The 12,406-nt window shown below is 47.5% G+C and overlaps 1 long non-coding RNA gene across 1 annotated transcript; it reads right to left on the bottom strand.

The window, feature by feature from the left end:
* Positions 1–2,994: 2,994 nt before the first annotated feature.
* LOC109275926 (uncharacterized) lies at positions 2,995–6,263 on the bottom strand. The gene is made up of 3 exons (XR_002084443.2): positions 6,138–6,263; positions 3,841–4,017; positions 2,995–3,176 (listed from the first exon to the last, which is right to left on the bottom strand). It is a non-coding gene; the product is annotated as an uncharacterized LOC109275926 (long non-coding RNA).
* Between the last annotated feature and the right edge of the window lie 6,143 nt (positions 6,264–12,406).

Here is a 12,406-nt window from a genome sequence, read left to right on the forward strand (position 1 = left end):
CCGAGTGAATGGTCTCAGAATCGAGAGTTACCAGACAAGTGGCAGTGGGTGAATCGTTTAACCTCTTTCATTTTCTTACTTGCAAAATGGATTATATCAGTTCTGTGTCCTTTTCAAAGTGGTGAACTAAAACTGAGCGCATTATAAGTCGCTGAGTGCTGTATAGATTATTTTTACTAAGGAACTGCTGCTAGAGTGTATCCCCGGGATTTGGAGCACTTCCAGAAATGTCGATATCTCAGACTGAAACTGAGCCCTCAACGGATAGGGCCGTGACCTGCTCTCCTTGTTGAGACGGAGGTGGCCACAGGGACAGGCTTGAGGCCAGCCGGGGACCAGGGCCTCTCCTCAAGAAACCATGCTCGGAACAGGACAGATTTTCTGCGACTCAACCGTGACAGGGCAAAGGTCACGGTGGATTGTTAGGACAGGCTGTGGGCATGTGGTCTAGAAGGGAAAACGAAAATACAGATTCGCCCGTGTGTCTCCTGCACAGGCTGAGGTGGGGGGAGGTCCCGAGGCATAACCTCCCAGCTCCGAGGATGCTGATATCCCGTATGAAGAAGTGAACTTTCCACACTTCCCTGGGAGACGCATCCACCAACTCATCCGTAGTCAATTATTGCTAAATATCTTCATCCCTAACCCCATCTTCTAGCGGAGCCAAACCCTGGTTTCTACTCACCTGGTGGCGAGAACCCCAGTTTTGGAGTCGGAAAACCGGGACTCCAGTCTCGGGAAACAGAAAAGCTGCCAAAGATCGAGCTCTTGCCGTGTGCCGGGCACCGTGCGCAACAGGTGACCTGCTTTGTTTCGTTTCCTCTTCCAAGAGACCCTCTAAGCAGCCAGGAGGGACAGCGGCCTCGTTTTCCAGACGAGGAAAACAAGCCTAGCCACCCACCCGAGGTCACACAGCTGCATCTTCAGCTCCATAAGTCCGTCTCCTGATCCATATAACTCGAATCGACCTCTCACCGAGGGGTAGTCTGGCAAATCGAGTGGGCTGACGTAGGGAGTCGTGGAAGGCCGCCAGCTCCGTGGGCCAGGAGCAGAAACATCACCTTAAAGCTCGTTGGAAATTCTAGAAGTCGGGCTCCCATTCTAAACCTACCGGGTCGGAATCTGCCTTGTAGCAAGATTCCCAGGCGATGGGTACACACTTCAAGGTTCGGGGAAGCACTGACGTAAGAGGTCACCAGCCCCCACTCTCACTTGTCGAGCTGGTATTTAGACTCATGACCATCCTCTCGGTTCGGTTAGCGAGAGTCTGGTGCTCCACGCTTTGATTACTCCTGGGCCAGCCCTCCTCAAACTTTCACGCTGAATACAACTCTCGAACGGGCGTACAGATTCTGGTTGCATCGGTGTGGGGTGGGGCCCCAGGGCCCGCATTTCTAGCACCCTCTCGGGTAATGCAGCAGACTGTCAATAACAAGGAACCCGACAGAGCAAATACCTGAATCGGCAAAGCGGGAAACCAGACTCTGCGGGGATGGCACTCTTCGGGGGCGGGGGGGGCATCCGCTCCACATGCGCACCTAGAGAGCCAGCAGCACCTCTGCCTTGCCCGTGTGGCCACCACCTCGCTCTGTACCTGTCACGAGGGAGGCATGTGTCATCACCAAAGGAAGGAGTGGACGGACACCAGTCAGCTCTCCCCCGCCCCCTGCTTCTCACCTGACCCCCGTCCTGTGGCTCCCTGTATTTACGAAACCCCATGCGACTCACGCACGCGACTCACGAAACCCCATGCGACCCACGAGGCCCGACCAGCCCTGGGTCCTGCCCGCCTCCCCGAACCCTTCGTCCTTCTCCTCTTCCCACTCATTTCTACGACACCAACCTTTTCCTGTTTCTCAAACGCACCAAGCTTTTTCTTGCCTCAGGGCCTTGGCACCTGCTTTTCCCTCTACCTGGGATGCCCATCTTCCAGCCCTCATCATTCATACCTCACCTCAAATTTCACCTCCTCAGCAAGGCCATCCCTGACTGACCTGTCTCACCTGGTACACACCCACCCCACCCCAAAACTCTCCATCATACATTCTTTTCTTATCCCTTATCAAGCTGAAAATATTTTCTTTTCTTACTTGCTTTTTTTTTCCCCCCCGATTCTCCTATCGGAAAGCAAACTTCATGAAAGCCGGGACATTGTCGACAACCCGCGGCCCTCAATAAATAGCTGTGGAATGAATAGAGAAATGACCAACACACCCCGCCAAGAACCCAGAATTTGCACCTGTGGCTGCAACAGGAAAAGGAGAGATTGAGCTCTATGTGAGGCCAGAAGAGGAACAATCACTTCCCCCTGGATGAGGAAGTAGGTGTAGTCATCAAGGCAGACTTCCTGAAGGAGGTGAGGTTTACACTTCACCTAGAAGCATGGGAAGAATTTTTTCGGGGGATGAGGAGTGGAGCGGCCACCCCAGGCAGAAAGAACAGCTGGGGCAGACCCGGTGGGAGGGCTTAGGGAACACAACGTACAGCTGATGGGTGGAGACTCAGTACCTGCCCTGTCCCTGCCCAGCCCAGGGCTTCAGGCAGGGGCAGCCCTCGCTGTAGGTGTGACAGAGTCTGGCAGAGCTCCTGCAGCCGAGCAGCTGAGGTCACTCTTCCCTCAGGCAGGCCTAGTCACACCCTTTAGCCAGGATGACAGAGCCCAGCTCTGTGAAGCAAGACGAGGCATTAGTAGGGGCCAGGTGGGCCTGGGGGTCAGGCGCCACCTCGCCTCCCCTCCTTTCCTCACCCAGTGGGCAGCTCTGAGGCCTGCCTGGGTCCTGTCCTCTTGTCCGTAAAGAGCAGACGGTTGTAATTATTGCATTCACCTCTGTAATAATGTGTATCGGGTCCAAGCCCCAGTTTATCCCTAAGCTCTGTAGGAGAAGGAACCATGTTAATCAGCCCCCTTCACGGTTCTGTTCCCAGAGCCAAGGGCAGGGAGCCTGACCCGTGAAAGTTCTTCCACCGAGACTCGTTCTTCATTCACCACTTCCAATCAAGCACCTGCAAGGTGCCAAGTGTCACACTCTGCACGCAGGAGACAGGAGGGACACGTGGCAGCGAAGGTCTCTACCCTCCCAAGGGGAGGATTCTATTTGAGAGCAACGTGCTCTAGAGACGGGATTCAACCAGTCTCACCGTGTGACCTGAGCGAGCCCCTTGGTCTTCTGGGCTGCCTACAAAATAGAAAGGAACAGACTATATCACCTAGTTCAGACTTAGGAACTGAATTTTGAGGGTGCTTCCTGGCTCGGCAAACAGTGATGTGTTTCTCTTAAGGAAGATTTCATTAGCCTAAGTAAGTTTTTTTTTTTCCCCTTCCTTTTTTTTTTTTTTTTTTTTTACTGTTTTCTATTTGGAGTTCCGCTTAAAACTTTATGTGCAAAAGGAGAAAAATGGTTGGAAGACACCGCCTTTGACCAACCTCATGCCAGCCGTGGTAGGGGGCAGAGTGGAAGAAGGGAGAAACTAGACATGCCTGTGAGTTGGGGACAGAAAGGGCAGGCCAGCTGTAGATGGTGGACAGCCACTTTGGGAAACAGAAGCGGTGTCTGAGGAAATGCAGGGATGGGGCGCCAGCCAGAGGGAGAGGGCAGCCCAATCAAGATCCAGCAAGATGAGGTGGAAGCAGGCACTGCCCGTGTCCTAGGGACACAGAACTGTATGCCTGGTAGCTGGCAGTGGCCAGAGAATCTTCCAACAGTTCTGAAAGACAAGACGTATGCCAGGACTGAAGTCCAAGGCGGAGACCTGGTTGGTTTCCGAAAAGAGAACCGCGACCCACACTAAGGTCAGAGTCACAACTCCAGCAAGCTGACTTTGTGCTTTGAATCACGCTACCTGTCCAGAAGTCCTTGCGTCTCCCACTGAGGCTTGTCCACAGGCACGCGGGCAGCAAGGGTCAGAATCAGAAGCACAGCTCCCTTTATCAGATCCTCTGAGCAGTGCTCTTTCCACGACCCAATCCATGTGAGGCAAATTGGGCCAGATTCCAAATCCAGACAGGATTTTCTAAACCTGTTATAGACAATGAGTTGTTTATTGAGAGCTTGGTGAAAGGGAGGAGATGACTTTTTCTTCACTGAGTGCTGGCTTGTGACCTCAGGAATTAGACTGATAGTTTGTGTTTTTAGCACCAGCCCATTGGGGGAACCGGAATGGCTTTTTTCTGTCCCTAGCTCAGGGCCCTTGGAGCAGTCTAAATGGCAATCGGAAAGTTCTGGCTACATAACCCCGAAGCAGCAGGTCAGCTCAGGCCAAAACTAATAAATAAAAAAAACTACTACTATAAATAGTAGGTTTGTGAGCGTACTTTCCTCACTTTACACACTGACCTATTTGCTCTTAAGGATATTGGGGGAGGGGGAGGACAGGTGGCTCTGCCCCCATCTCTCTCCCTCTAGCACATTACCCTGTGTTATTCTTCAGGGCAATTTACTTTCTCCTCAATGATAGTTTAGTTGTTCATCCATTCGGTAATGTCTTAGCCACTCGGCTATAAGCTCCACGAGACAGCGAATGAATGTGTGTCCTACTTGGGGCTTTACATCCAGAGCCTAAAACCTGATACACGCTCAGGAAATAGCTATCGAATGAAATAAGGAGGCAGATCTGCATGTTCTGGATAGGGACAGTGATATATTTTGAAAGAAAAAGAAAGTCGCAAATATACCTGAGATCCCTACCCTCGGAGTAATAATAGAAATTATCCTGGAAATGGGATTCAGAAGAAACGAGGAAGGGACATTCGGGTATTGTTTTTATTTCTATAGTTTTAATTGAAAAGCAGTGAGATAACATGTCACTATTATCAGATGTTCGAAGATATAAAATTTGGTAACAAGCTGTGCTGGGGGGGACCCGAAGAAAGTGGCCCTCTCAGGTGTCAGAGGAACCCACATTGACAGGACTGTCGTGGAGGGCGAGTTCAACAACATCCGTCAAAACAACAAATGTGCATGCCCTTAGGAGTTCTGCTGTTTCATTTTGGAAGAATTTATCTTACATGTATAATCACAGACACGTGAAATGACATATTTATAAAGTTATTTGTAGCTGCAACGTGGCACACAGCATAATGTTGAAAACCATCCAAATGGCCACGATTAGAGGACCGGCTATATAAACTATGATCCCCATCATGCAATGGAAAACTTTGCAGCCGTAAAGCTGAATGAGGATGCTCTTGATATACTCATACGGAAAGTTTTCCAAGACAAACGTGTTTGCACCTGAGTGAAAAAAGCAAAATACAAAACAGAGCGTATAGTATGCAACGATTTTGTTTTTTTAATGGGGAGTAGGTATGTCATGAATTGTTTGTACATGCACAAAATATCCCTGGAAGAATACACAAGGAACAAAAAAAATGTTGCCTATTGGGGCGCCTGGGTGGTTCAGTCAGTTAGGCGTCTGACTTCGGCTCAGGTCATGATCTGACGTCACGAATTCGAGACCCGCGTCGGGCTCTGCGCTGACAGCTCAGAGCCTGGCGCCGGCTTCGGATTCTGTGTCTCCCTCTCTCTCTCTCTCTCTGCCCCTCCCCCCCCTCACACTCTGTCACTGTCTCTCAAAAATGAATAAACATTAAAAAAAATTGTTTTTAAACTGTTGCCTATGGATACGAGAAATAAGGACAGGGAGACAGGAGCTTTGTATGCCTATCGGGATCCATAAGAAAGTGTTACCTGTTCATTTCTATCGCTAAAGGAATATTTTCTAAATAAAAATGAGCTCTTTCAACATGTGTGGACCTGATGAAAGATCATTTCCAGAGGCCGGAGCAGTAGGAGCATCGTGTCTGACAACAGAACTGCACCAGGAAAAGATATTGGTCCTAGGTCAACTCGAACATTGATGTTGGTGCTGACATTGATGCCGATGTTAGCTTTGGGGAAGTCATTGCCTTCCCGGGGCCTCAGTGCCCCCATTTGTAGGATAATGAGGGTGAATTAAGGGACTTTTTAAAGGTCGATTACTGCTCTGACATCCTGGGATCTAATCTATGATTATTACGCTTTACTTAAATTGAACTAAACCACACGTTCTGTAAAATACGTCCTGTCTAAGGCATCGTGTGCTCTGTGTTTTGTTTTACTCTGCCTCAATTTGTTCCTTTTGAAAAAATCACCACTTACCTTTTTAGTAAGAGTTTCCTTCGAGAAACATTCACCTTGTCTCTGCAGAAGGTCATCTGGGCCATGAATGTGACTATGACTCCAGCTGGGGTGGAGAAGACAGGCCAGGTCCCGAGTGCAAGATGAGCCAAAAAGAGACAGAGAGCAAAGAGCACCAAGAAACAAATTCGCTAGGATGGGAGTGGCCTCTCAGATGCATGATAAAGCCCTGGACTCAGTTTACCTAGTTAGATGTTCCAAGAAACCAAATGCAGCTCCCTTCTTCCTGCTTGTGTGTACGTGAGAGTTGAACTACTCTGAGTAATCAGATTAGTTTCATCTCTCCCAAGTGAACGATCCCCCTTCCAGTAACAACATTCTAGTTTTCTACTGGAGAGGTTTCCTGCCCATTCCCACCGTCCCCAGGCCACGCGCTCCATCCTTGGATCCAGGCGTCCCAGGCTGGCCCAAAGCTGGAATCCTCCCTCCCTGCCACGGTGATCTTCAGGCCTGGAGCTTTTGTGCAAAGTGCTGGGAACAAGATGCTCTTTGCTGTTGTAACCATACCTGGGGGAGGGGATGTAAGTTCTGGAGCTGCCGGTCACCACATTTAAACTGCATGAAGCTGGGGAATGGAAGAAGAACAGAGAGTAGAGATATTTCGATGACACCTTAGAGGTACCATTAACCTGTCCCTGGAACTGGCTTGAATTTTAAGTCACATGAACCAATTCCCTACCCCCTTCCTTCCTTCCCTCCTCCCTTCCTTCCTTCCTTCCTTCCCTCCTCCCTTCCTTCCTTCCTTCCCTCCTCCCTTCCGTCCTTCCTTCCCTCCTCCCTTCCTTCCTTCCTTCCTTCCTTCCCTCCCTCCCTCCTTCCTTCCTTCCTTCCCTCCTCCCTTTCTTCCCTCCTTCCTTCCCTCCTTCCTTCCTTCCCTCCTTCCCTCCTTCCTTCCTTCCTTCCTTCCTTCCTTCCTTCCCTCCCTTTCTCCTCCCTCCCTCTTTCCCTCCTTCCTTCCTTTCTTCCTTTTTGGCAATTACTTAAGGGAGGAGACAATTACCTAGGTTTCACCTTCTGTTTCTTGCAGCCAGAACAACCTGCATATAAAATACCACTTCCAGCAGTCTGATAGTGACTTTGGGAAGAACACTATTGAGAAGAACCTGGGGGCTGCATCAAGGTGCGTTACTCATGAGGAAGATATGCCAGGAGACAGAAAAGGAGATGTATAAAACAGTGCATCCCTTCAACTAAGATGAAAACCCTGACTCAGTCCTCTGCCTCACTCTGGCCTGGGAAGTGGTTCATATTTTTCCAAGGTGTGGTCTTTCAGGTGGGGATACGGGAAGGAATTTGTCAGTGTGTGTCCCGGAGTGATATACGTCCACATTTGCTTCGAGGTTTAGGGGGTGCTCTTGCCCTCCAAGAACTGTACTCGGTGCCATAAGTAAATTAGTTGCCAGTAGCTGACCTCAAAGAATTTACACCAGGAAGGGAAATTCTTCCTGCAAAATTTTGCATGCTTTCTGCTCTACTCACTTCCCTGACCTCAAAAAATTTGCCATCTGTATATGGTTAGAATGAGTGAGGAAGCTAAAAACATAATGGATTATAGAAGTATCATGTTACAAGTTTACAAAGCAGAGGGTAGGATGTGAGTCCTAGGGACCTAGCAAGGAAAGATTCCTGACCGATTATTTCCAAATTCGTTTTCATGGTTCCCCCAACTTGGGCAAGCTGATCTGGTTAACTCTTAATTCTTCCTGACAGAACTTTTCTTAATTCGGACCCCGTGTGACCTCTTCAGAAAACAGACACCGCAGAAAAATGGGGTGCTTTTCTGACACTAACTCTTAACTCAAAACATTTTAAAATCAACACACACACACACAAGTATATACAGTATTACCACTTCTTGGAGGCAGTCAAGTTCAGACCATTTACGTGCGGTAAAACTCACCTTTTGTGGTTACCTAGTTTCATGGGTTCGAACAAATGCCTTCAGTTGTGTTCCCCCAGCCCCATTAAGATAGGGAATAGTCTCACCGCTTCAAACGATGCCCTGATCCCCTGACAATCAACTCCTCCCCTCAACTTGCAACACCTGGCAGGCACAGATCTATTTTCCAAACTGTCACATCAGTGGAACCATACACACGGAGCCCTTTGCATCCAACTTCCTTCAGTTAGCATAATGCACTTGAGATTCTTCTGAGCTATTGCATGCATTGGCAATCCATCCCTTTTGATTCCTGAACTGTATCCCATAGCATGGGGATACCACACTTTGTTTACCCGTTCACCAGTCTGACGACATTGGGTGCTCCTGTTTGGGGACAACTACGAATAAAGTCACTATAAACATTTGTGTACAGGTTTCTGTGTGCATAGGTTTTTGTCGGGTTTTTTTTTTTTTTTCTCTCATATAAACCCTTAGGAGTGGGATTGCCAGGTCCTTTGGTCCTTTGGTCAGTGTATGTTTATTTATAAGAAACTGTCAAAGCATTTTCCAAAGCAGCTTGCTCCATTTCATATTCCCAGTAGCAACACCCTCCCTCATTTTCCAATGGGTGAATGTCATCGTACGTGTTTCCCTACATTTTCACGTCTCCATCAAGGCTTAAGGAACTTTCTGTCGGTGGTAGGGGCAAAGTAGCCTACAGATAACATTCAATCATCTCTGTGGCATCCCGGCTTCAGGGCAGTTGTTTGCTTTTTTTTTTAAAGACACAAATGCAGAGCTTGGGTGTCAAAAGGATATCAAAGTCACTGGTCCCACATCGTTGGGGAGGGGAATGGTTCAGGTTGGGTTTTTTTTTTTTTTTTTCCTGCTTTATTGAGGTATAATTGACAAATGAAAATTGTATATATTTAAGGTGTACCAGGTTATGATATATATATATGCGTTGTGGAATGTTTACCACAATCAAGCTAATTAACATATCATCCCTTCACATAACTATCTTTTTTCCCCCGGTAAGGACAATTAAAATCCACTCTCTTAGCCAATGTCAAGTATACAACACAGTATTGTTAACTATAGTCACAGCTTGGTGAACTTACTCATCCTGCACATCTAGAACTTTGTGCCCTTTGACAAACATTTCCCCACTCCCCACGCCCTCAGCCCTGCTAACCACCATTCTCTCTGCTTCAAAGAGTTCAAGTTCTTTTAGGTTCCACATATAAGTGGCATCGGGCAGTATTTGCATTTTTGTGTTTGGCTTTTTTCACTTGGCATAATATCTCCAGGTTCTTCCACGTCATCACAGATGGCAGGGTTTTCTTTTTTGCCTTTTTATTCTTTTTTAGTGTTTTTTTTTTTTTATTTTTGAGAGAGAGACAGAGTGCGAGCAGGGGAGGGGCAGAGACAGAGAGAGAGGGAGAGACACAGAATCCGAAGCAGGCTCCAGGCTCCGAGCTGTCAGCACAGAGCCCAACCCGGGGCTGGAACTCACAAGCTGTGAGATCATGACCCGAGCTGAAGTCTGACACTTAACCTACCGAGCCACCCAGGCGCCCTGGTAGGGTTTTCTTCCTGTTCAATGCAGCATTCCTCACATTGGCTAAGATATGGAAACAGCCTGTTTTGTATATACAATTGGGTACACATGTATATTCAGCCTTTAAAAAGAAGGAAATATTGTCATCTGACTGGGGCTGTTTTGATCCACTTGTAATCAAGTGCCACTCAGAAAGGCCTTGCTCAACAGACCCTATGTTTACTGTGCACGCCTAACTAAGTATATTACTTAGCTGCCTCAAACCTCAGATTCTTCCTCTCTACAGGGTTTTTTGTGAGGATCAAACGAAAACTGTGTGCGAAGGAGGTCTGGAATCAGAAAACAATTAAACATAAAGTACTAAGAAAACAGGCCTGGCTAGTGAGTCTAGCTTTCTATGGGCAACCTGACCAAGCCCAAATGTGCTTACCGCCTAAAGCACAGATCGTGTGATGTTTCAATGTTAGAACTAAAAGAGCCTTTGAGATCTTCCACCAAGTCATAGCCTGTAATGACACCCTCCCTCTGAGTGAGGGAGCAGAGGCCCTGAAAGGCCAAGGTCACACGAAGTGACTATTTGCAAGGCTAGCTAGAAAAAAACGTAAAACTTCTGACCCTGCGCCCACCGTTCTCGTTATCCTGCACAGCCTTCTAAAAAGGCTGACCGGCAATCAGACACAACCAGTTTGTAGGCCAGACCCCACCACGATGGAATTACCACCCAACTTAAAGTAACCCCCAACCACTCCCTGTCACAGTCCTTGTCTTACTTCTTCATAGTGCTGATTCCCACCTTCATTCATTTGGATGAAGTGACCCCACTGGATTGGAAGTTACCTTCATGCATTTGTTTTACTGTCTCTTTGCCCCCGTTGGATTGGAAGTTAAGCTCTGCCAGATGAGACACCTCTGTCAGCTATATTTCCTGGTACATAATAGGTCCTCAATAAATGTGTCTCGAAGGATGATTAGGAATATGGGCTGTCATCAAATCATTCATGCTCACAAGTCTTGCTTGTCACATATCTTCTCTGGCAAATGTTTAAGCCATTCTTTTGGGTCCCTTGTGGGTGTCAGAGGCCAAATGAAAGCACAAAACCACTCACGCAACCAGGCGCAAGGGGCCCCAATCCGATTCCCATGCCGTGATCACCCAGTCCTGCCCCGGCTTGCCCCTTTGAGGGACACGCTGTCTAAACAGCATCGAGTGTTAACTTGTTAAATCAGTTACACCCAAAAGGGTTGAAATTATTAACAATGCCGTAAGATGAGGTCATATCAAGAATTCTGAGGAGAGGCAGCGTTTTTCAAAGACTTCGTTCCATGCCAGGGAGCTATTGTTTAGGAAATGATTTTTGGAAAATAAAGAATTGACTCCGTAAACTAATCTCTTTCCTGGGAATTCATTGTTCTTCATTCTCTAATTTGAAATTCTTTATTTTAGATCCATTTCATAACCATCTTATTAGTCTCACTGTTTAGGAAAACAAAATGTGTGAAGCAAATGTTTCTAAATTTAACTGAAATTAAATTTTAGCCATCGTAACCCATCTGTGCGGAGAAGAAACACAAAATTGCCAACCACCTTTGCTCTGAACAAAAGTTCGTGCCATTTGCCATCCCTGAATCTGTGCTCCAGGAGGTCAGAGACTTTAGATAGACTTCGTTCGCTGGTCTATTTCCAGAGCCTGGGGCAGCGCGAGGCTTGTAGGAAGAATCTAGAACTAATTGCTGAATGCATAAATAAATTGGGGGTTATTTACACAAGTTGAAACCCTCCCATGGCTTCTTCAGGGAGAGATCAGATTGGGCCTCCAGCTCCCAGCCCTGTCCCAGAGGAGACCTGTGTGATCTTTACATCAATGATCTCAGGCATATTCTGTGTGAGCCCCATGCGTTTGGCTGGGTTTCCACTCAAGCTAACGTATGGTCCTTTTCTGAGAGGCTCACTACGTACAAGCGCTGAAATAACTAAGTGCCAGGAACCACTGCAGAACAAAGGAAACCTTACAAGGAGGGAAGTGGGGTGACTCGGTGAGGATCATCAGATTAAGACTTAGGAGAACACCGTTCTGGTCACGCCCACATCACTTAACTAGCGTGTGAAGCTTGCCAAGTCACGTCCTCACTTTAGACCTCATTCAAAAACTGAGGGGCTTCTTTAGATCTTGGGTTTTCTCATCCAAAATCTCCTTTCTGTGGCCTAGAGTAAGTTTATATACTCAGTGCACCCAAAAGTGAGCCCATCTACACTTCTGCTACTCTTCCAAATGCCCACAAGAAAGGTCTGAGAATGCTGCTGTCCTTGCCTCTGGCCAGGGACAGAGTCATGCCTGTCCACTTGGGGACAGAGAAAGTGACGGACCTAATATACTTCCTGCAGCTCTTAGGGATAAGGCTAATTTCTTTGGGCGTCACTGGGTAATAAAAACTTGTGCATGCATGTTAGGAGCTGCGTGATGGAAGGTTCAAGGTAACCAGCTAAGTTTTATGAAAAACAGGCAGCAAAGCATCCTTACTCCTTTTCCCTGGAAACGAGAATAATTTTCAAAAGTATTACCTAGATAACAGTGCTCTCCGATCTCATAAAGCCCTTTGATATCTAGGCTTCAAAGATGACCTCAAGGAACCATACATCCCAGTTTTCATGCCACTGAGGGGTCCCCTCCCGCATCAAATTGAGGCCAGACCTGTACAGCTACCAGAATACATCAGGAGTGACACTGTGTGACTTCCGAAGTTGGATCCTAAGAAGTCTTGGAGCTCACAATTTAATCTCCTGGAATG

The sequence above is a fragment of the Panthera pardus genome, unplaced genomic scaffold (assembly GCF_024362965.1).
Source record: "Panthera pardus isolate Hobbes unplaced genomic scaffold, ASM2436296v1 HiC_scaffold_2, whole genome shotgun sequence".
In the NCBI taxonomy this organism is placed as follows: Eukaryota; Metazoa; Chordata; class Mammalia; order Carnivora; family Felidae; genus Panthera; species Panthera pardus.